Below are 13,924 nucleotides of genomic sequence, written 5' to 3'. Positions count from 1 at the left end.
GTTCTCGTCTCGGATCAGCGCTGGAAGATGACCTGGTGTTCTGAATGTGAATGAACCTGGTGTGCAGGAGGCACTAAAGCAACTTTCTCCTTTCTTTCTTCTCTCCTGTCCGCGCTGCCGTGTGTTCTTGACCACGTGCCAGTCACACCTTGTCCAAACAGCCTTCCCCAGGCCCCCACGCCCCTCAGGAGCTCCTTTAGGGAAAAGCTCTTCTCCAGGAACGTCTTCACCCCAAGCTGAAGACCTGCCCACTCATGTCAGGAAGAGAAGACCTCACTGTAAATTAACTTAAGATCCTGTTTCCATGCCTCGGCCATGTTCACGTGCTTTTTGGGCCTATAGTCCTGCGCCTTAATTAGAGCAATTAGTGCACGGCGGTGAGTGACAGTCCGGCTGTCACAGCCCTCTGCCAGTTGCACACTTGCCGGCACTGCCCGAGGCCAGGCTGGGTCAGCCTGTGCCCACCAGGGGGTTCACAGTGTGTCCAGGCTCCCACCTGGGCGACACATGACTCTCCACAATGGAAACTGGAAGTGGAATTCCACCCAGCAGGGACAAGCAAGGTAGGAGGAGCGTTTGGCTGAAACACAGACCATGACTTTCTTCTTTTTTTTCTTTCTTCTTTTCTTTCTTTCTTTCTTTCTTTCTTTCTTTCTTTCTTTCTTTCTTTCTTTCTTTCTTTCTTTCTTCTTTCTTTTTTCTTTCTTTCTTTCTTTCTTTCTTTCTTTCTTTCTTTCTTTCTTTCTTTCTTTCTTTCTTTCTTTCTTTCTTTCTTTCTTTCTTCTTTCTTTTTTTAGCACACACTTACTATTTTCACCTTAGTAACTGGGCCACAGTGACCTGCATCCACCTCCACCCACTGGGGACTAGGACCAACTCTCCCCACCCACACGCCCCCTCCCCGCATCCTTTTGCTCTCTGCTCCAGGGACAGTGGCAGGATATTAATATTACTGCGACCTGGGACTGGCGGAGCAGTTACTTGCATGAGGCATGAGGCTGAAAGACAGTTCTAAGTGTGGGTGGTTAAGAGTTCCACTTCTGGGTTTGGGGCTCAGGTTGGCTCTGTGACCTTGAACAAATTACTGAATCTTTCTGAGTCTCCATTTTTGCAGCAGTAAAAGGGGGCTGTGGTAGCACGGGCTGGTAGGGCTGTCCCGGAGGCTAAAGGAGGTAGTGATGGTAGAGGGCATGGTGAGGGGCACGTCAGGAGAGGTCAAGGATTGTCAGATATCATTACACTTTGCTAATGAGATGACTTCTCCCCCAAACCCCATGGAATGGCTGGATTTATTCCCTCTTTAGAGATGAGGACATGGAAGTTCAGGGGAGTGTAGTAACTTGCCTGAGGTCACACAGCAAATAAAAGATGTGGAACCTGTCTCTGTGTGGCTCCCAAGTCCTTGCTTGCGACCACACACTGAGAGGCCACTGTACCAAGGGCACAAACAAATGCCTCCTGGGTGTCCTTGTAGAACCCTGCCTGGTCCCCACTGTCTGAAGTGAGTCACACTGCAGTGTGAGCCCATGAGGAAGCAGTTGCACTGTGAAAAACGGGGCATGGAGCCACATCCCTTGGGGTTGGTAGCCAGCCCCAGGCCTCACTGACTTTGGGTCTTTGTGAGTTCTAGGTGGTCCTCAGCCTCAATTTCCTCTTCTGAGCAATGGGGGTCAACGAAGCCTGCCTGTGGCCAGGATGACATGAATGCTGGGGTGAGAAGTGGTGTGGTGTGGTGTGTGGCACAGAGTAGATGCTCAAGAAATGTTGACTCCTTTCTTCTCTACTATGGCTTTGGGGCTGGGGGTACCTCCAGGTGCTCCACCCCCCGGGCCATCTCCTACTCCACTGATGCATGAGGCTGGCCCTGCATGAGACTCAGCCCATCTATTTCTGAGCACTTCCTTCGTGTCTGGCTCTGTGCCTGGTTTCATGCGGCAGAGGCTCATCTATGGGTGACATTCCACTAGCTCCTCTCCAGCTCCCTGGGTGACCTTGGTCAATCACTGCTTCTCTGTGTGACTCAGTTTCTCCCTAAGTGGCTTGGTCTAGATTGGGACCCCGGACAGCCTCTCTTAGCTGGGCTGTATCAGAATCACATAGAAAAATATTTAAAATACGGATCCCTGGCCCCACCTCAAGGGAGATCTGCTTCAGTAGGTGGAATGGGGCCTGGGAATATGTATTTTTAAATGTTTCCCCAGGTGATGCCAACACTCAGTTAGGCTTGGGACCCGTTGGCCTAGAATCTTAGCTTCTTGCAGTTTCACTAGGCTACTCTTCCAAGTAGGGGCCACACGGCCTGTCTGTGTATTCTCCTCCCTCTGGTGCCACTGTGCACTCCGGTCTGGGCTGGGTGGCTGCAGCAAGGGCTTAGAGATTAGGACCTGCTGGTTGGAAGGAGAGACAGCTTTCCAAGACAAACAAGAACCTTGCCAGACGCCTTGGGGCAATCTCAAGCTCCATGGGAATTGTTTTCATTTTTTACTGAGGATGAGGCTCTTCTCAGCTGGGAAGATTCCTGCTGATGTAATTAGATTCCTTTCTCTCATTCCTACCAGAGGCACCCCTTCCCTACTGCGCCCCCCACTCCCTACAAAGTGTTGTCCAAGCCTTCACTTTGCCCATATGTTGAAACAGCTGTGTGTATGGAAATTCCTGGGGATGAGGGACTGGGAGGGAATGGCTAGATATTTTCATTTGTTTCCAACGGGTTATGGCTTCATGTACCTGCTATGAGGGTGCTGGGGTGGGGCTAGGGTCCCATGGGAAATGCGTGCCTCTTTTTTTTCTGAGAGAGAGATGGGAATAGACTATCAGAGAGGGCTTTAAAGTAAGAAGAACAGCACATGATCAGCAAGAAACAAGGGTCAACCACAATAGGAAAGATCAATTAGATTGTAGAAAGAATTGTTTCAGGGTTGTTAATTATTTTTATTTTTAATTTTCTTTTATTTAAAGATTTTATTTACTTGAGAGAGAAGGAGAGAGAGAGCATGAATGGCTGGAGGGGCAGAGAGAAAAGCAGACTCCCCACTGAGCAGGGAGCCCTGTGTGGCTTGATCCGGGGACCCTGGGATCATGACCTGAGCCAAAGGCAGATGCTTAACTTGCCCGAGCCTCCCAGGCACCCTTTATTTTAATTCTAATTAATTAATTCGAGAGAGAGAGAGAGAGAGAGAGAGAGAGAGAGAGAGAGAACAAGCGGGGGGGGGGGTGGGGGGGGGAGGGAAGGCACAGAGGGAGACAGAGAAGCAGATTCCCTGCTGAGCAAGGAGCCCAATTGGGGCTCGATCCCAGGACCCTGAGATTATACCCTGAGCTGAAGGCAGAGCCACCCAGGTGCCCCTATTTTATTTATTTTTAAATATTTTATTTATTTATTTATTTATTTATTTATTTATTTATTTATTTAATAGCACAAGTGTGGGAAGGAGCTGACGGGGAGGAGCAAGCAGACTCTGTGCTGAGCAGGGAGCCCGGCATGGGGCTGGAGGCAGGGCTCGATCCCACCACCCCAGATTGGAACCTGAGCTGAAATCAAGAGTCGGACGGATAACCAACTGAGCCACTCGGGCACTCCTGTTAACGATTTTATTTGTTAGAATCAAAACAAAATCCAAAACTTACAAAAGAGTATCCTGTGAAAAGTGCTTCTGTCACTACACATACTCCGTCCCACCGTGCCGGCACCCACCACTCCACTTTGTTACAGATCCTTCCAGAGACAGCCTATGTCAATAAATGCAGATAGGGGAAATTACTTCTATTCTCCCCGAAAAGGTAACGTACCGTACAACTCTTCTGCCCCTTAATTTGTCTACTTCACGTATTTGAAGATCTTTCCATATCAGAACATGGAGAGCAGCCACAAATTTTAAAAAAAAGTTGCTGGTTCTACCTTATGGCCAATTCCTTTAATGAACCCTCTATTAGCCATTCAGGTCATTTTCCATTTTTTTGTTTGGTTTTGTTTTACGAGAGATGCTCCAGTACAGTAGGCCTGCAAACATGCACTTCTCTGCTTAATCTATGGGATAAATATCTAGGGGTAGAATTTCTGGGTCAGAGGGTAAACGAATTTTTTATTTTAATAGGGCCAAATTACCCTTTCTGGAGATTGTGCCAATTTATACTTTCACTAGGAATATACAAAAATGTGTTAGGAAATACTTTTTATCTTTGCTGATTTGCTAGGTGAAAAAAATGCTATCTCTTTGTAGGCTAATTTACATTTCTTTTATGAGTGAGGCTGAGCATCTTTTCATGTGTCTAAGAATTATTTGTTTTTCCTTCTTTGTGAACTGTTTATATTCTTTACTTGCTAGTTTTGCATCTGGATTGTTTGTTTTTCTTGGATTTGGAGGAATCTTTACATATTAAGAAAATAGTCCTTTTGCCTGTGGTAAGAGATGCCAGTTGCTTGCTTATGAAATTTTTTCCATGGAAGAGATTTTTGACTTTCATATAGTCAGATTTATTAACCTTTTCCTTATGGTTTCTAGGTTTTTTAATATACTTTTAAAAAGATTTTCCTACCTCCAAATTAATTTAAAAAATATTTTAATACTATCTTACTGATTTCATTTATGTTTAAGCTTTTATGCATCTGAGATTTATTTTATTATAAGGTGTGAGACAGGGATCCGGCTTCCTTTTCCAATTGAATAAATCATTGAATAAATAGCTCATCCTATCCCCGGTAATTTGAAATACCATCTTCACCACATACAAAATTGCTATTGCTACTTATTTTTGTTCTAGAGAATTTTTTTTTCTGTTCCATTGATCTGCCTGTCTATTCATATTGTTTTAATCACCACAGCTTTATACCGTTTTAAATAGATGGTAGGTCTAGGCCCCCTCACTATTCTTTTTTAGAAGATTTCTGGGTATTCTTGCTTGGTTATTTTTCTGCATGAACTTTAGAAAGAGCCTGACTAATTCTAAAAAGGAAGCTGTTTCGTGGTGGCATGCGTGGGCTGGGCTTGCTGCCTGCCTCCTCTGGCCCCCACGACATGCAGCATCCGGCAGAGAAGGCAAGATGGTGCTGGACAGTTATAGATGACTCAGGGATGTACCCCCATTAATCAAGGAGGGCTTTCTGGAAGAAGAGGAGGTGGGAAAGGTGGAGAAAGTGGAGCATGAGCAGGAGGAAAAGCAGAGGTAGAAGAGAATCTCAGAGCAGGGAAGAAAGAGGCCTCCTGGCAGAGAGGATTAAAGAAACGACTCTCTGGGGGAGAAGCAGAGCTACATGAGGCTTTTGGGAAGAGGAGCCAAAATCAAATCTGCGAGGAGGTTTCCTTGTGGAGAACGGACAGGAGTGGGTGGCTTGAGGAGGTGGAGGCCAGCCTGGAGGGCCTGCCCGGGTTGGTGGGGGGCTGCCTGGAATGGACGAAGGCCCTGGTTGGAGAGGCCATTGGGCTCTGAGTCATGCCACAGGGCTGCAGGAGCAGGCTTCCCCGGCTGAGCGGAAGGCAGGCAGAAATGGAATCAAAGCCAGAAACTCTGATCGTCCTCTTCAGGCCTGTTGGTTCCCAGGGCCCACCTCATGCTCTTTCTGGCGACAGAGGGTCCTTCCCCCCAGGGGAACCATGGCTCTGGGTTTGGACTTGACCACTGTGATCAAGTGGGTGCATTTACTCAGAGAGAGGAATCGGAAGCCCAAATCTGAGAACATGAAGTGTAATTGTGCATCCTGGGCTACAACAGGAGCACACAGGGGGTGGACATTGCTCTTTTATGAGCAGTTGTAATTCTCCAGACTAAAGAAGGCAGCAGGGGCCCAGCCCCGGGAACAGGGAGTGCAGAGTCTGGGGATGCCTCCTCACCAGGGGGGAGCTGGCCGGCACTGGGGAAGAAAGGGGGGCCCGAATGAGTCTGGGTGTGCTTACAGCCTTGTCGGGTTGGTCCAGGAGAGGGGAGATGAAGCAGGAAACAAATGTATGGGTGCAAGAAGCCCCAAAGCTCCGTCTGCCCTAGGGTTCACTCGCCCCTAGCTGGGGGGGATCCTTACCCTGGCAACATGTCCCCATGTGAGGACCCACTCAGCCCCAGGCAGGACCGTGCACACTGCTGGCAGACCACGTGCTATGAGCTGCTTCTACTCCTGCCACCTTCAGGGTGGTGGGACCTCACCTCCCTCTTCCCACCTGAAAGCTGGCTCTCCTGTCTGCACCCTCCTGGACTGGGCCGGCCCGGGACAGGGCCCTGCCTGTCCACCTGAGGACCTAAAAAGCTTGCTTTCTGCAACAGTTGCAATCCCAGACTGTCATCAGGCCCACTCCCTCTGAGACTTCTCACCCCACCCCTGAGACCCTGTGGTCACCCCTGCAGGAGTCTGCCTCTGCCAGGCCTGGGGCAAGGATTTGGGGATGATCTTCCTTCCCAAGAGCCACAACATCTTGATTTCAATGAGTTCAGGGTCAGTATCTTGAGGGGCTGTGTTTATTTTCAGTTCGAGTGGTTGGGATGTTTGTTTGCGGTTTGGTTTTGGATCCAAAATACATGCCGTGGATACAAGGCCACCAATACAAATCAACAGGGGGCAAGTGGGGTTTAGCAAAAAATGTTCTTGCTGAGGAGCCGAGACTTAAACTGTATCTGGAAATCACTCCCTCCCTCTGGGCCTGTTTCCTGTCCTGTAAGGGATGTTGGACTAGGAGTCTTGGAAGGCCTTCCCAGCTCTGACCTGCTCTGATTTTTTGAAAGAGCTATCAGGCCCATGACACTGTGTCCCAAGCATCTCAGTATGGACAAGGAGAAGGCTTTTGAAGTCTTTTCCCTGGGATGGGGGTTGGCATGATTTGCATGGAGCAGTCTCAGGCCTCCGAGGGGGGTTGCTCCTCTATCTTCACATTCTGCTGGTGAACACTTAGTCCCAAGGTCACATCTAATTGCAAGGGAGGCTGATTAATGTGGTCCCTAGCTAGGCTCTCATGTGCTCAGATACAAACTTCTCATCGAGGAAGGAGGGGGATATAAAATTTAATGGATCGCTAGCAGTCTCTGGATCTTTGAAAACTGTCAATCCAAAAGTTTGATTTTTCCCATGAATAGCCCCTTCATGCGATTATGCTCTTTGGCCTCGTCTGTGTCTCTCCTTCTTTCTTCCTTCCCCTCCTCCTCCCTCTTCTGTACCCCACCCTTCTCTCTTACTCTTTATTTCACCTCTTCCCTCACCCTAATACAAACCTCCTAGGATAAGCAGGATGGAGTTTCCAGGTTCCATGGATCAGGATGCACACTTATGATCCGGATGGTTTGAGCTAAGGACCATGGTGTACATCCCTGTCACCTTCCCTGTACTAGCCCTTGACTACTTCACCAGTGTTAATCTGTCCCCAGTCCAAGTGACCTTTGAGAATGTAATTGAGAAGCAGATGGACTGACTGTACAACAAAAAATAAAGCATCGATTTTTTGCAGGCAGGAGACCATGCATTTCATGTGGGGCCAGTTACTAACTGTGTGATCCCGGGCAGATCTCCTGGCCTCTGCTCTGAGTCTTTATCTAAACAATGGAGCAAATACAACTAACTTCACCTTCATACTCTAAAGCGGTTTTGTGAGGCTAGAACAAAATAATGTTTGGGTAAGAGCTTTGCATCTCTTTTAGTATTTTTCTCTAAATAATTTCCACATGCTAGTTTATAGTCTGAATTTGGTAATTCCAATATCTGAGGTCCTCTGAAGGTCTAATTCTGTTGTTCGTTTTTCCGCTGATTTTCACTCATTGTGGCTTACTTTCTTTTTTTTTTAATATTTATTTATTTATTTGAGAGAGTTCACACACAAGCTGAAGGAGGAGCAGAGGGAGAGAAAGAGAGAGAGAGAGAGAGAGAAGAGAAGGAGGGAAGCAGACTCCCTGCTGAGTGTGGGGCCTGTTTCAGGACTCGACCTCCAGATCCTGAGACCAGGACTTGAGCCAAAATCAAGAATCGGTCACTCAGCTGATAGAGCCACCCAAGCACCCTCTGGCATACTTTCTTATGTATCTTGTAATCACAGATTGTGAGTCATATTCACTTGGGCTTTCCTTACCCGTGGGAATTCTGCAAGGCCTAGGTTAAGAATGTCAGCTCTGAGGAGGATTAACAGTAGCACCCGAAGGTGTTACTAATCTGGTCTGACTTTAAGTAAACTTCTTGGTTTGCCATTTACCATATCACATAAGCAATGTCCATTTGAACCCCAACCAGCAGAGGAGAGGAACCTATGGTTTCCAAATTCTCAGGGAAAATGGATGCTTTTCACCTCAGCGCCCAGGCCAAGGTAGTCATGTGTCCTTCAGCCTCTCTTTGCTGATGAGGCCACTTTCTCATCCCAGATCCAGCCCTTCAAGGATCTAGGTTTTCTGCTGGAATCTCAGTTCCAGTTGCCCACCTTGTCTAAGTGCCCGTGTGGATTTTAAAACTTAAGACCCTGTGTTGGGGAGAGGGGCTAGTGCCTGAGTGCAGCTGTCACCTCCAGCCCTCTCAGCATTCTCACCTCCTATTCTCTCTTCCTTTGGGGGCCCTGACGATGACCTTCACCTGCCTGTGAACTCAGTGCTTCATTGAAAGTGTTTATTGCATTTTACCCATTCCTAGATGTTGTGTGTAGTGGGAGAGATTTTCAGGATGGCCAGTGGACTCCGGAATTCCACTGTCTTTCAAGGTTTGTTTGGGGTTTTTTTTTTCCCCTGCTCTCCTCTTTCTTTTTTTCTCTCTTGTCTTCATCCTGGTCTTCCATTCCTTCTCTCCACACTGAAGCCACGCTTGTCTGTTAGATCTCTATCGGTAGCTCCGTATATCTTAAGGGAACATTCTGGCAGGTTTTCTTCAATGCTCCTGGTGGGGCCTCCCCAGCCCCTCCCTTTGCTTCTCTACCTCCAGCCCCCTAATGGGGCCAGTGAAAGCCGCAGATGCTCTCCTGCTCCAGCCTGCCCCCCTCAGGCCTTAACTTCTGCCCAGACTTGTCCGAATCCCTCTTTATTCCGTCCGTCACTATGCCACACGTCAAAGTGTGCGCAGCCGGGAGGAGCTCTTAGGTCAGAGCTTTTTATAATCTCTGTGGAGCCTTCCTCCTTTGTGAACATCATGCATCAGAAAAGCTCAAAGTTTTGATCCTCAGAGATTCAAATGTCAATGCCAAGCCTTGACTCTGGGCTCTTCCCATTGGCGACGTCCTAGCCAGCGGGGTCCAACTGAGAGCTCAGAGCAGCCCGAATTTGGCCAACTTCTCCTTCCTGGAATGGATTCAAGGAATGTGAGAGAATTCTGGGGTGAAAATAGGCAGAATTGCTCAAGAGGGAAAGAGGATCTTTGGCCCCCCTCTAAGGCTCATTTTTCTTCCTGTTGGCACTCTCCTCCCTCCGCAGACCGGGCCCTGAGACCCTCACTCAAGCAGTCTTGCTCTTCCCCCGAGAAAACTGACAGGGACTTTGGACTGTGCTGCCTCTACCAGGGGATTTTGCATGGTAACAGGGGCAAAGCCTTAGGCCCAGGAGACCGGATCCCAGGCTTCCAGGAAAAGGAAAGCCAAACACTGGGGATCAGGGGTGCTCTTCCCAAGGCTATTCGAACTATACCTAGAAGATGGCCCGTGGACCCTCTAGTGTAGAGTCACTGTGCCCCCGCACCACACTTCATACACTGTCTCATCTAAGGGTCACAACCACCCTACGAGCTGCCTTCTTACCACCATTTTGCAGGAACCTGAGGCCGAGCATGGCAATAGCCACCCTATAGATGCTGGGGGCAGAGCCGATGTTCAATCCCAGGCCTGACTTACCTGAAACCTGTCCCCTACCTCCCGTGCTGGACCATTTTCAGGAGGCAAAAGGACGGGCGTGCAGGCTGGCTACTGCAACCCTCTGGTAAGAGCTGACAGCTTTGTGTCATGCTTCAGGAGGCAGCAGACCCAGGTGTGAAGCCCAAGGCCTCTGGAGCCAGACTGGAGACATTCAAATTCCAGCCGTTGTGCTGATCTAACCAAGTGACTGGTGCTGATTCTGTACCCTGGGGCCCCACCCTGCTCTCTCCACCCCTGTAGCCAGGGTGAGCCTTTCAAACCCAGATTGGATCATTTCACTCCTCAGTTCTCAGCCTTCTAACAGCTTATCACCATTCTTAGAATAAAATTCAAATGCCTCAGCAAGGCCCATGGCAGAGGCTGCTCATGCTCCCCAAAACCTACATTCCCCTCTTGGTGCTGGCCTCACCCCTGCAACGTTCTTCAACCTCCTTGTATGGGTAGGGGCAGGAACACGCCTGGTTCTTGCCATTGCCCATGGATTGTGAGTGAGGTGACAGGTGCTGCCCCAGACTGAGGCAGATGAGAGGGGCATCCCTCCCACCTTGCTTTCCTCATCTGCCAGCTAGATGTGGGGGATCCAATGAGGACTCCAAGGAGAGGATGGAGTCCCAAGATGGAAGGTGGCTGGGTCCTTGGGTGTGTGGAACAGAACCCCTCTCCCCACCCTCTGATGACACCTAACTGAGCTGTTACACAAGTGAAAAATCCAACCTTTATGTGTTAAACCATGAGGGCTTGGGTAGCTGTTTGTTATGGAGGCTGGCTCGCCCTGATTCATACAAGGCCCTGCGTGGTCCCTCTCCAAGCCCACCTGCTTCTGCCCCTTTCCGGCACTCTACCCTGACCACACCTGCCTTCCTGCTGCTCCCTAGATGTTCCCAAGTTCATTCTATCTGTGTCTTTGCCAGGCATCCCGCCCTCTTCCTGGAATGTTCTCCCCAAGCTTTACACGATGCTCTTTCTCCCTTTGTCCAGGTTTCTGATCAGATGCTGCCTCCTCGGGGAGAGAAACCCTCCTTGGACACTTGTGCCATCTCTCTGTAGCCCCTGACTTGGCTCTGTTTCTCTCCAGAGCACTTATAGTCACTTGACATTCTAATATACATCTTTCTTTGTTGACATATTTTTTTACCTATCTCCTCCCCGTGTCTGTCTATCCCTGGTGCCTAGAACAGTAGCATGTAATAAGCATTCAGACAATATTCTTTGACTGGACAAATGAACACACTTCTCTCTGATCCCAATCTGCCTGCTTCATTCTCTGTTATCTCATCCATAAAATGGGACTGTGTGTTGGGATGGCAGGAGATGCTGTGGGCTAAGGCTGGTACCCAGACATCTGAGGAAGTAGAGGTTCTAACGTACTTAGAGACTGAGAAGGCAAAGGTTGCAGAACACCTTGAGTGGTTCAGTGGTAATAAGAAGCCCAATTCCTTCTCGATTCTCAAATTTTTACTCAGGCCTGTCCTCCACCCCTCTCCTGTCCCCTCTCCATGGCTATCAGAGGTCTGGAGCCTTGAGATGGAGGTGAAGAATTCACACTGGGCCCAGTGCAAGGAGGCCCAAACCAATGCCAAGGGCTGCTGAGAGCAGAGCCGAAGAGGATGATTTAGGCAGAAGATTCTAGTGACTGCCCTCCCAGGAGAGGGAGCGGGGCTAAACCACCTGGATCTGGATCCTTGGGCTGGCTGCCAGCTGTCACCACTGGCAGGCGTGTGGAGCTTCATTGGTGCAGGGAATTGAACTAATGGGGTGAGCTGCTGGGAAGAAAGAGGGGGCAGGCTACCCTTCAGAACACGAGCTATGGCATCTGAGCAGCTGTAGCCACAGGTGGAAAGAATTTATCTGCCGGCACTTCCAGCCTGCCAGCTGGAGAATCTGGGGGCTTTTGCACTTACAGCCTACGGAGGTGCACAGCTCGGGGTACTCTCTGGTTGTGGAGACAGAGAAGGGATTTCAAGGAGGACCGAACAGCTCATGCAAAGGCACACACTTGTGAAATACCAGAAGGACAGAGCACCGGCCAGTTAGGATGGCAAGAAGGGGGTGGCACTGGGGGCCCTCGATGGGGGGAGGTCTAATCAGAAGCTGATCTTTAAAAAGCCACGTATGAGGGAAAGCCAGGCACCAGGCTAGGGGTGGTTCCTGGACTAAGACCTTCTCAAATCCCTGGGCTGCCATGAACTATGGGTTCTTGAGAAGGTCATTTACTTCCTCTGTGCCTCAGTTTCTGCATCTGTTGAGCTGAAGGTAGAGTCTTTCACACGAGGTGAGGAGAAGAGAGTGGCTGCCTGTGCAAATTGCAGTGTTCAGTTCTTTGAACTACGAGGTGGATGGGAACAGCTAAGGTTTCCCCTGGGGCAGCCGTGAGGGGACGGCTGGGGGGGTCAACCAGGAGATGACTTTGCTGAGAAGAGAGAGGGAGAAAGGGGAGAAGAACCCCAAAATGCCCTGGAGGGAGAGTTGAGGGAGGAGAAGAGCTGGCAATGTTTTGGCAGGAGACCAGATGTGGCCAGAGGACAGGGACTTTGGTGTCTCGTGACAGATTCAGTCCAGCTGCTTCTGGACAAGCAGTGAGGGTCCAGACTGGGACCTGTGGTTGTCAGTGGGGTGTGCACAGATATTCTGGTGTTCTCTCTGTCTAGGTACATGGCTCAGGACTAGATCTCCCTGCCTTTGAAGTTCTGCATGGCCATGTGACTTGATTTAGCCAAGGATACTTGAGTGGAAGTGACAGTATCACTTCAGGGGGAAACTTGAAGAGCCAGTGCATGACTCGCCACCAAAGCAGAGCCCATCCGCGCCCCACTCACAGCCCTCAGGTCCTCCCACTGCCTTACACCTGCGGTGTCTGCATCTCTGTGTCTGAGGGCTTTTCCCAGACCACAAAACACAGCTGTGTCTGCATGCACAGCAGGCTGGAAGGGCCAGGGAATTCCACCCATCACCTCCGTCAGCGCTGGTCAGTGACTGGGGGGTTGAGATATAAATATCCCAGCTCTCCCCCTCCATCCCAGGCAGGCTCACCCTGTAGCAGGGTTCCTCACCATTTCCCCGGGATTTCCCAGGGGATGGACTGCATTCACCCACAGCAGGTGGCTTAATCCATATCCTTTTGTAGCTGCTTTCCTTACCCCGTTGCACTTTCACTCTCCATACCAGTGTTCCTTGCACCTTCCAAATTAGCTGTTTTCATTGCATCATTGACTCTGGGTCTGTTTCTGGACAGCCATGTTTCTCTTTCCTGCTGTCACAAAAACCTACTGGGCAAACAACAGGCAATTTCCCAGAGAGTGGCTGTTTCATCATCCCAGGCCTTGGGGTAGAGTGACTAGAAACTGGGTCCCCAGTGCACTCACCATGGATAGTTACCAGGAGTAAGACACACCCTGAGGGCTGGGGGGGTTGTTTGTTACTACAGTATCACCTCACCTACTCTGACCGATACAGTCCCTGTCTCTTCCCTATGCCCTGCAAAGACCCAACTAATTCAAGGCATCTTATGGGAGAGAGAAAGACAGAAAGACCAAGAAAGAAGGCACATATGCATACATATGCACAACAGAGAGAGAGAATGAGGGAGTGTAGGATTGTGTGGTGTGTGTGTGTGTGTGTATGTGTGTGTGTGTTAGGGCCAGATGGAAGGAGAGAGGAGGGACCAAGAACTCTGGCCTTAGAGAGACAAAGTTAAAAGGATAAAAGATCAAAAGGCTCAGAGATGCAGGGACGAAGGTCCAGAGTCCCATGGCAAGTCGATGTCTAAACTAAGCCTAAAATCTGGACTTCCTGATTCCAATTCAGTGCTTTCTCTCCCCCGAGCTCATTGCCCCATCCAGAAGGCCCAGCTGGCCTGCCTTCTCTCAGCCTCCCTGGCTTTGCCTGAAGAAGCACACAGCAGGTGGCTCCTGGATCCAAGCACCTCCCACACAGATCACGGTGGCACATCTGCACTCACTCTGGGCTCCTGGCTGGTGGTTGAAGATGTGTGGGAATAAGCAGTTAAGGCTCTTTTGCTTGCAGGCAACACAAATAGACTCTTTTGCCAGCTCAAGCCAGAAAGGGGGTTGAGTTGGGGACTACTGGGCCTCCTAGCTAATAGCATGGGCCTTGGGAGCAAGTGCAACAACAGT

The sequence above is a fragment of the Canis lupus genome, chromosome 16 (genome assembly GCF_048164855.1).
Source record: "Canis lupus baileyi chromosome 16, mCanLup2.hap1, whole genome shotgun sequence".
Lineage (NCBI taxonomy): Eukaryota > Metazoa > Chordata > Mammalia > Carnivora > Canidae > Canis > Canis lupus.
The sequence above is the reverse complement of the archived record's forward strand: the minus strand, read 5'-3'. Positions refer to the sequence as shown.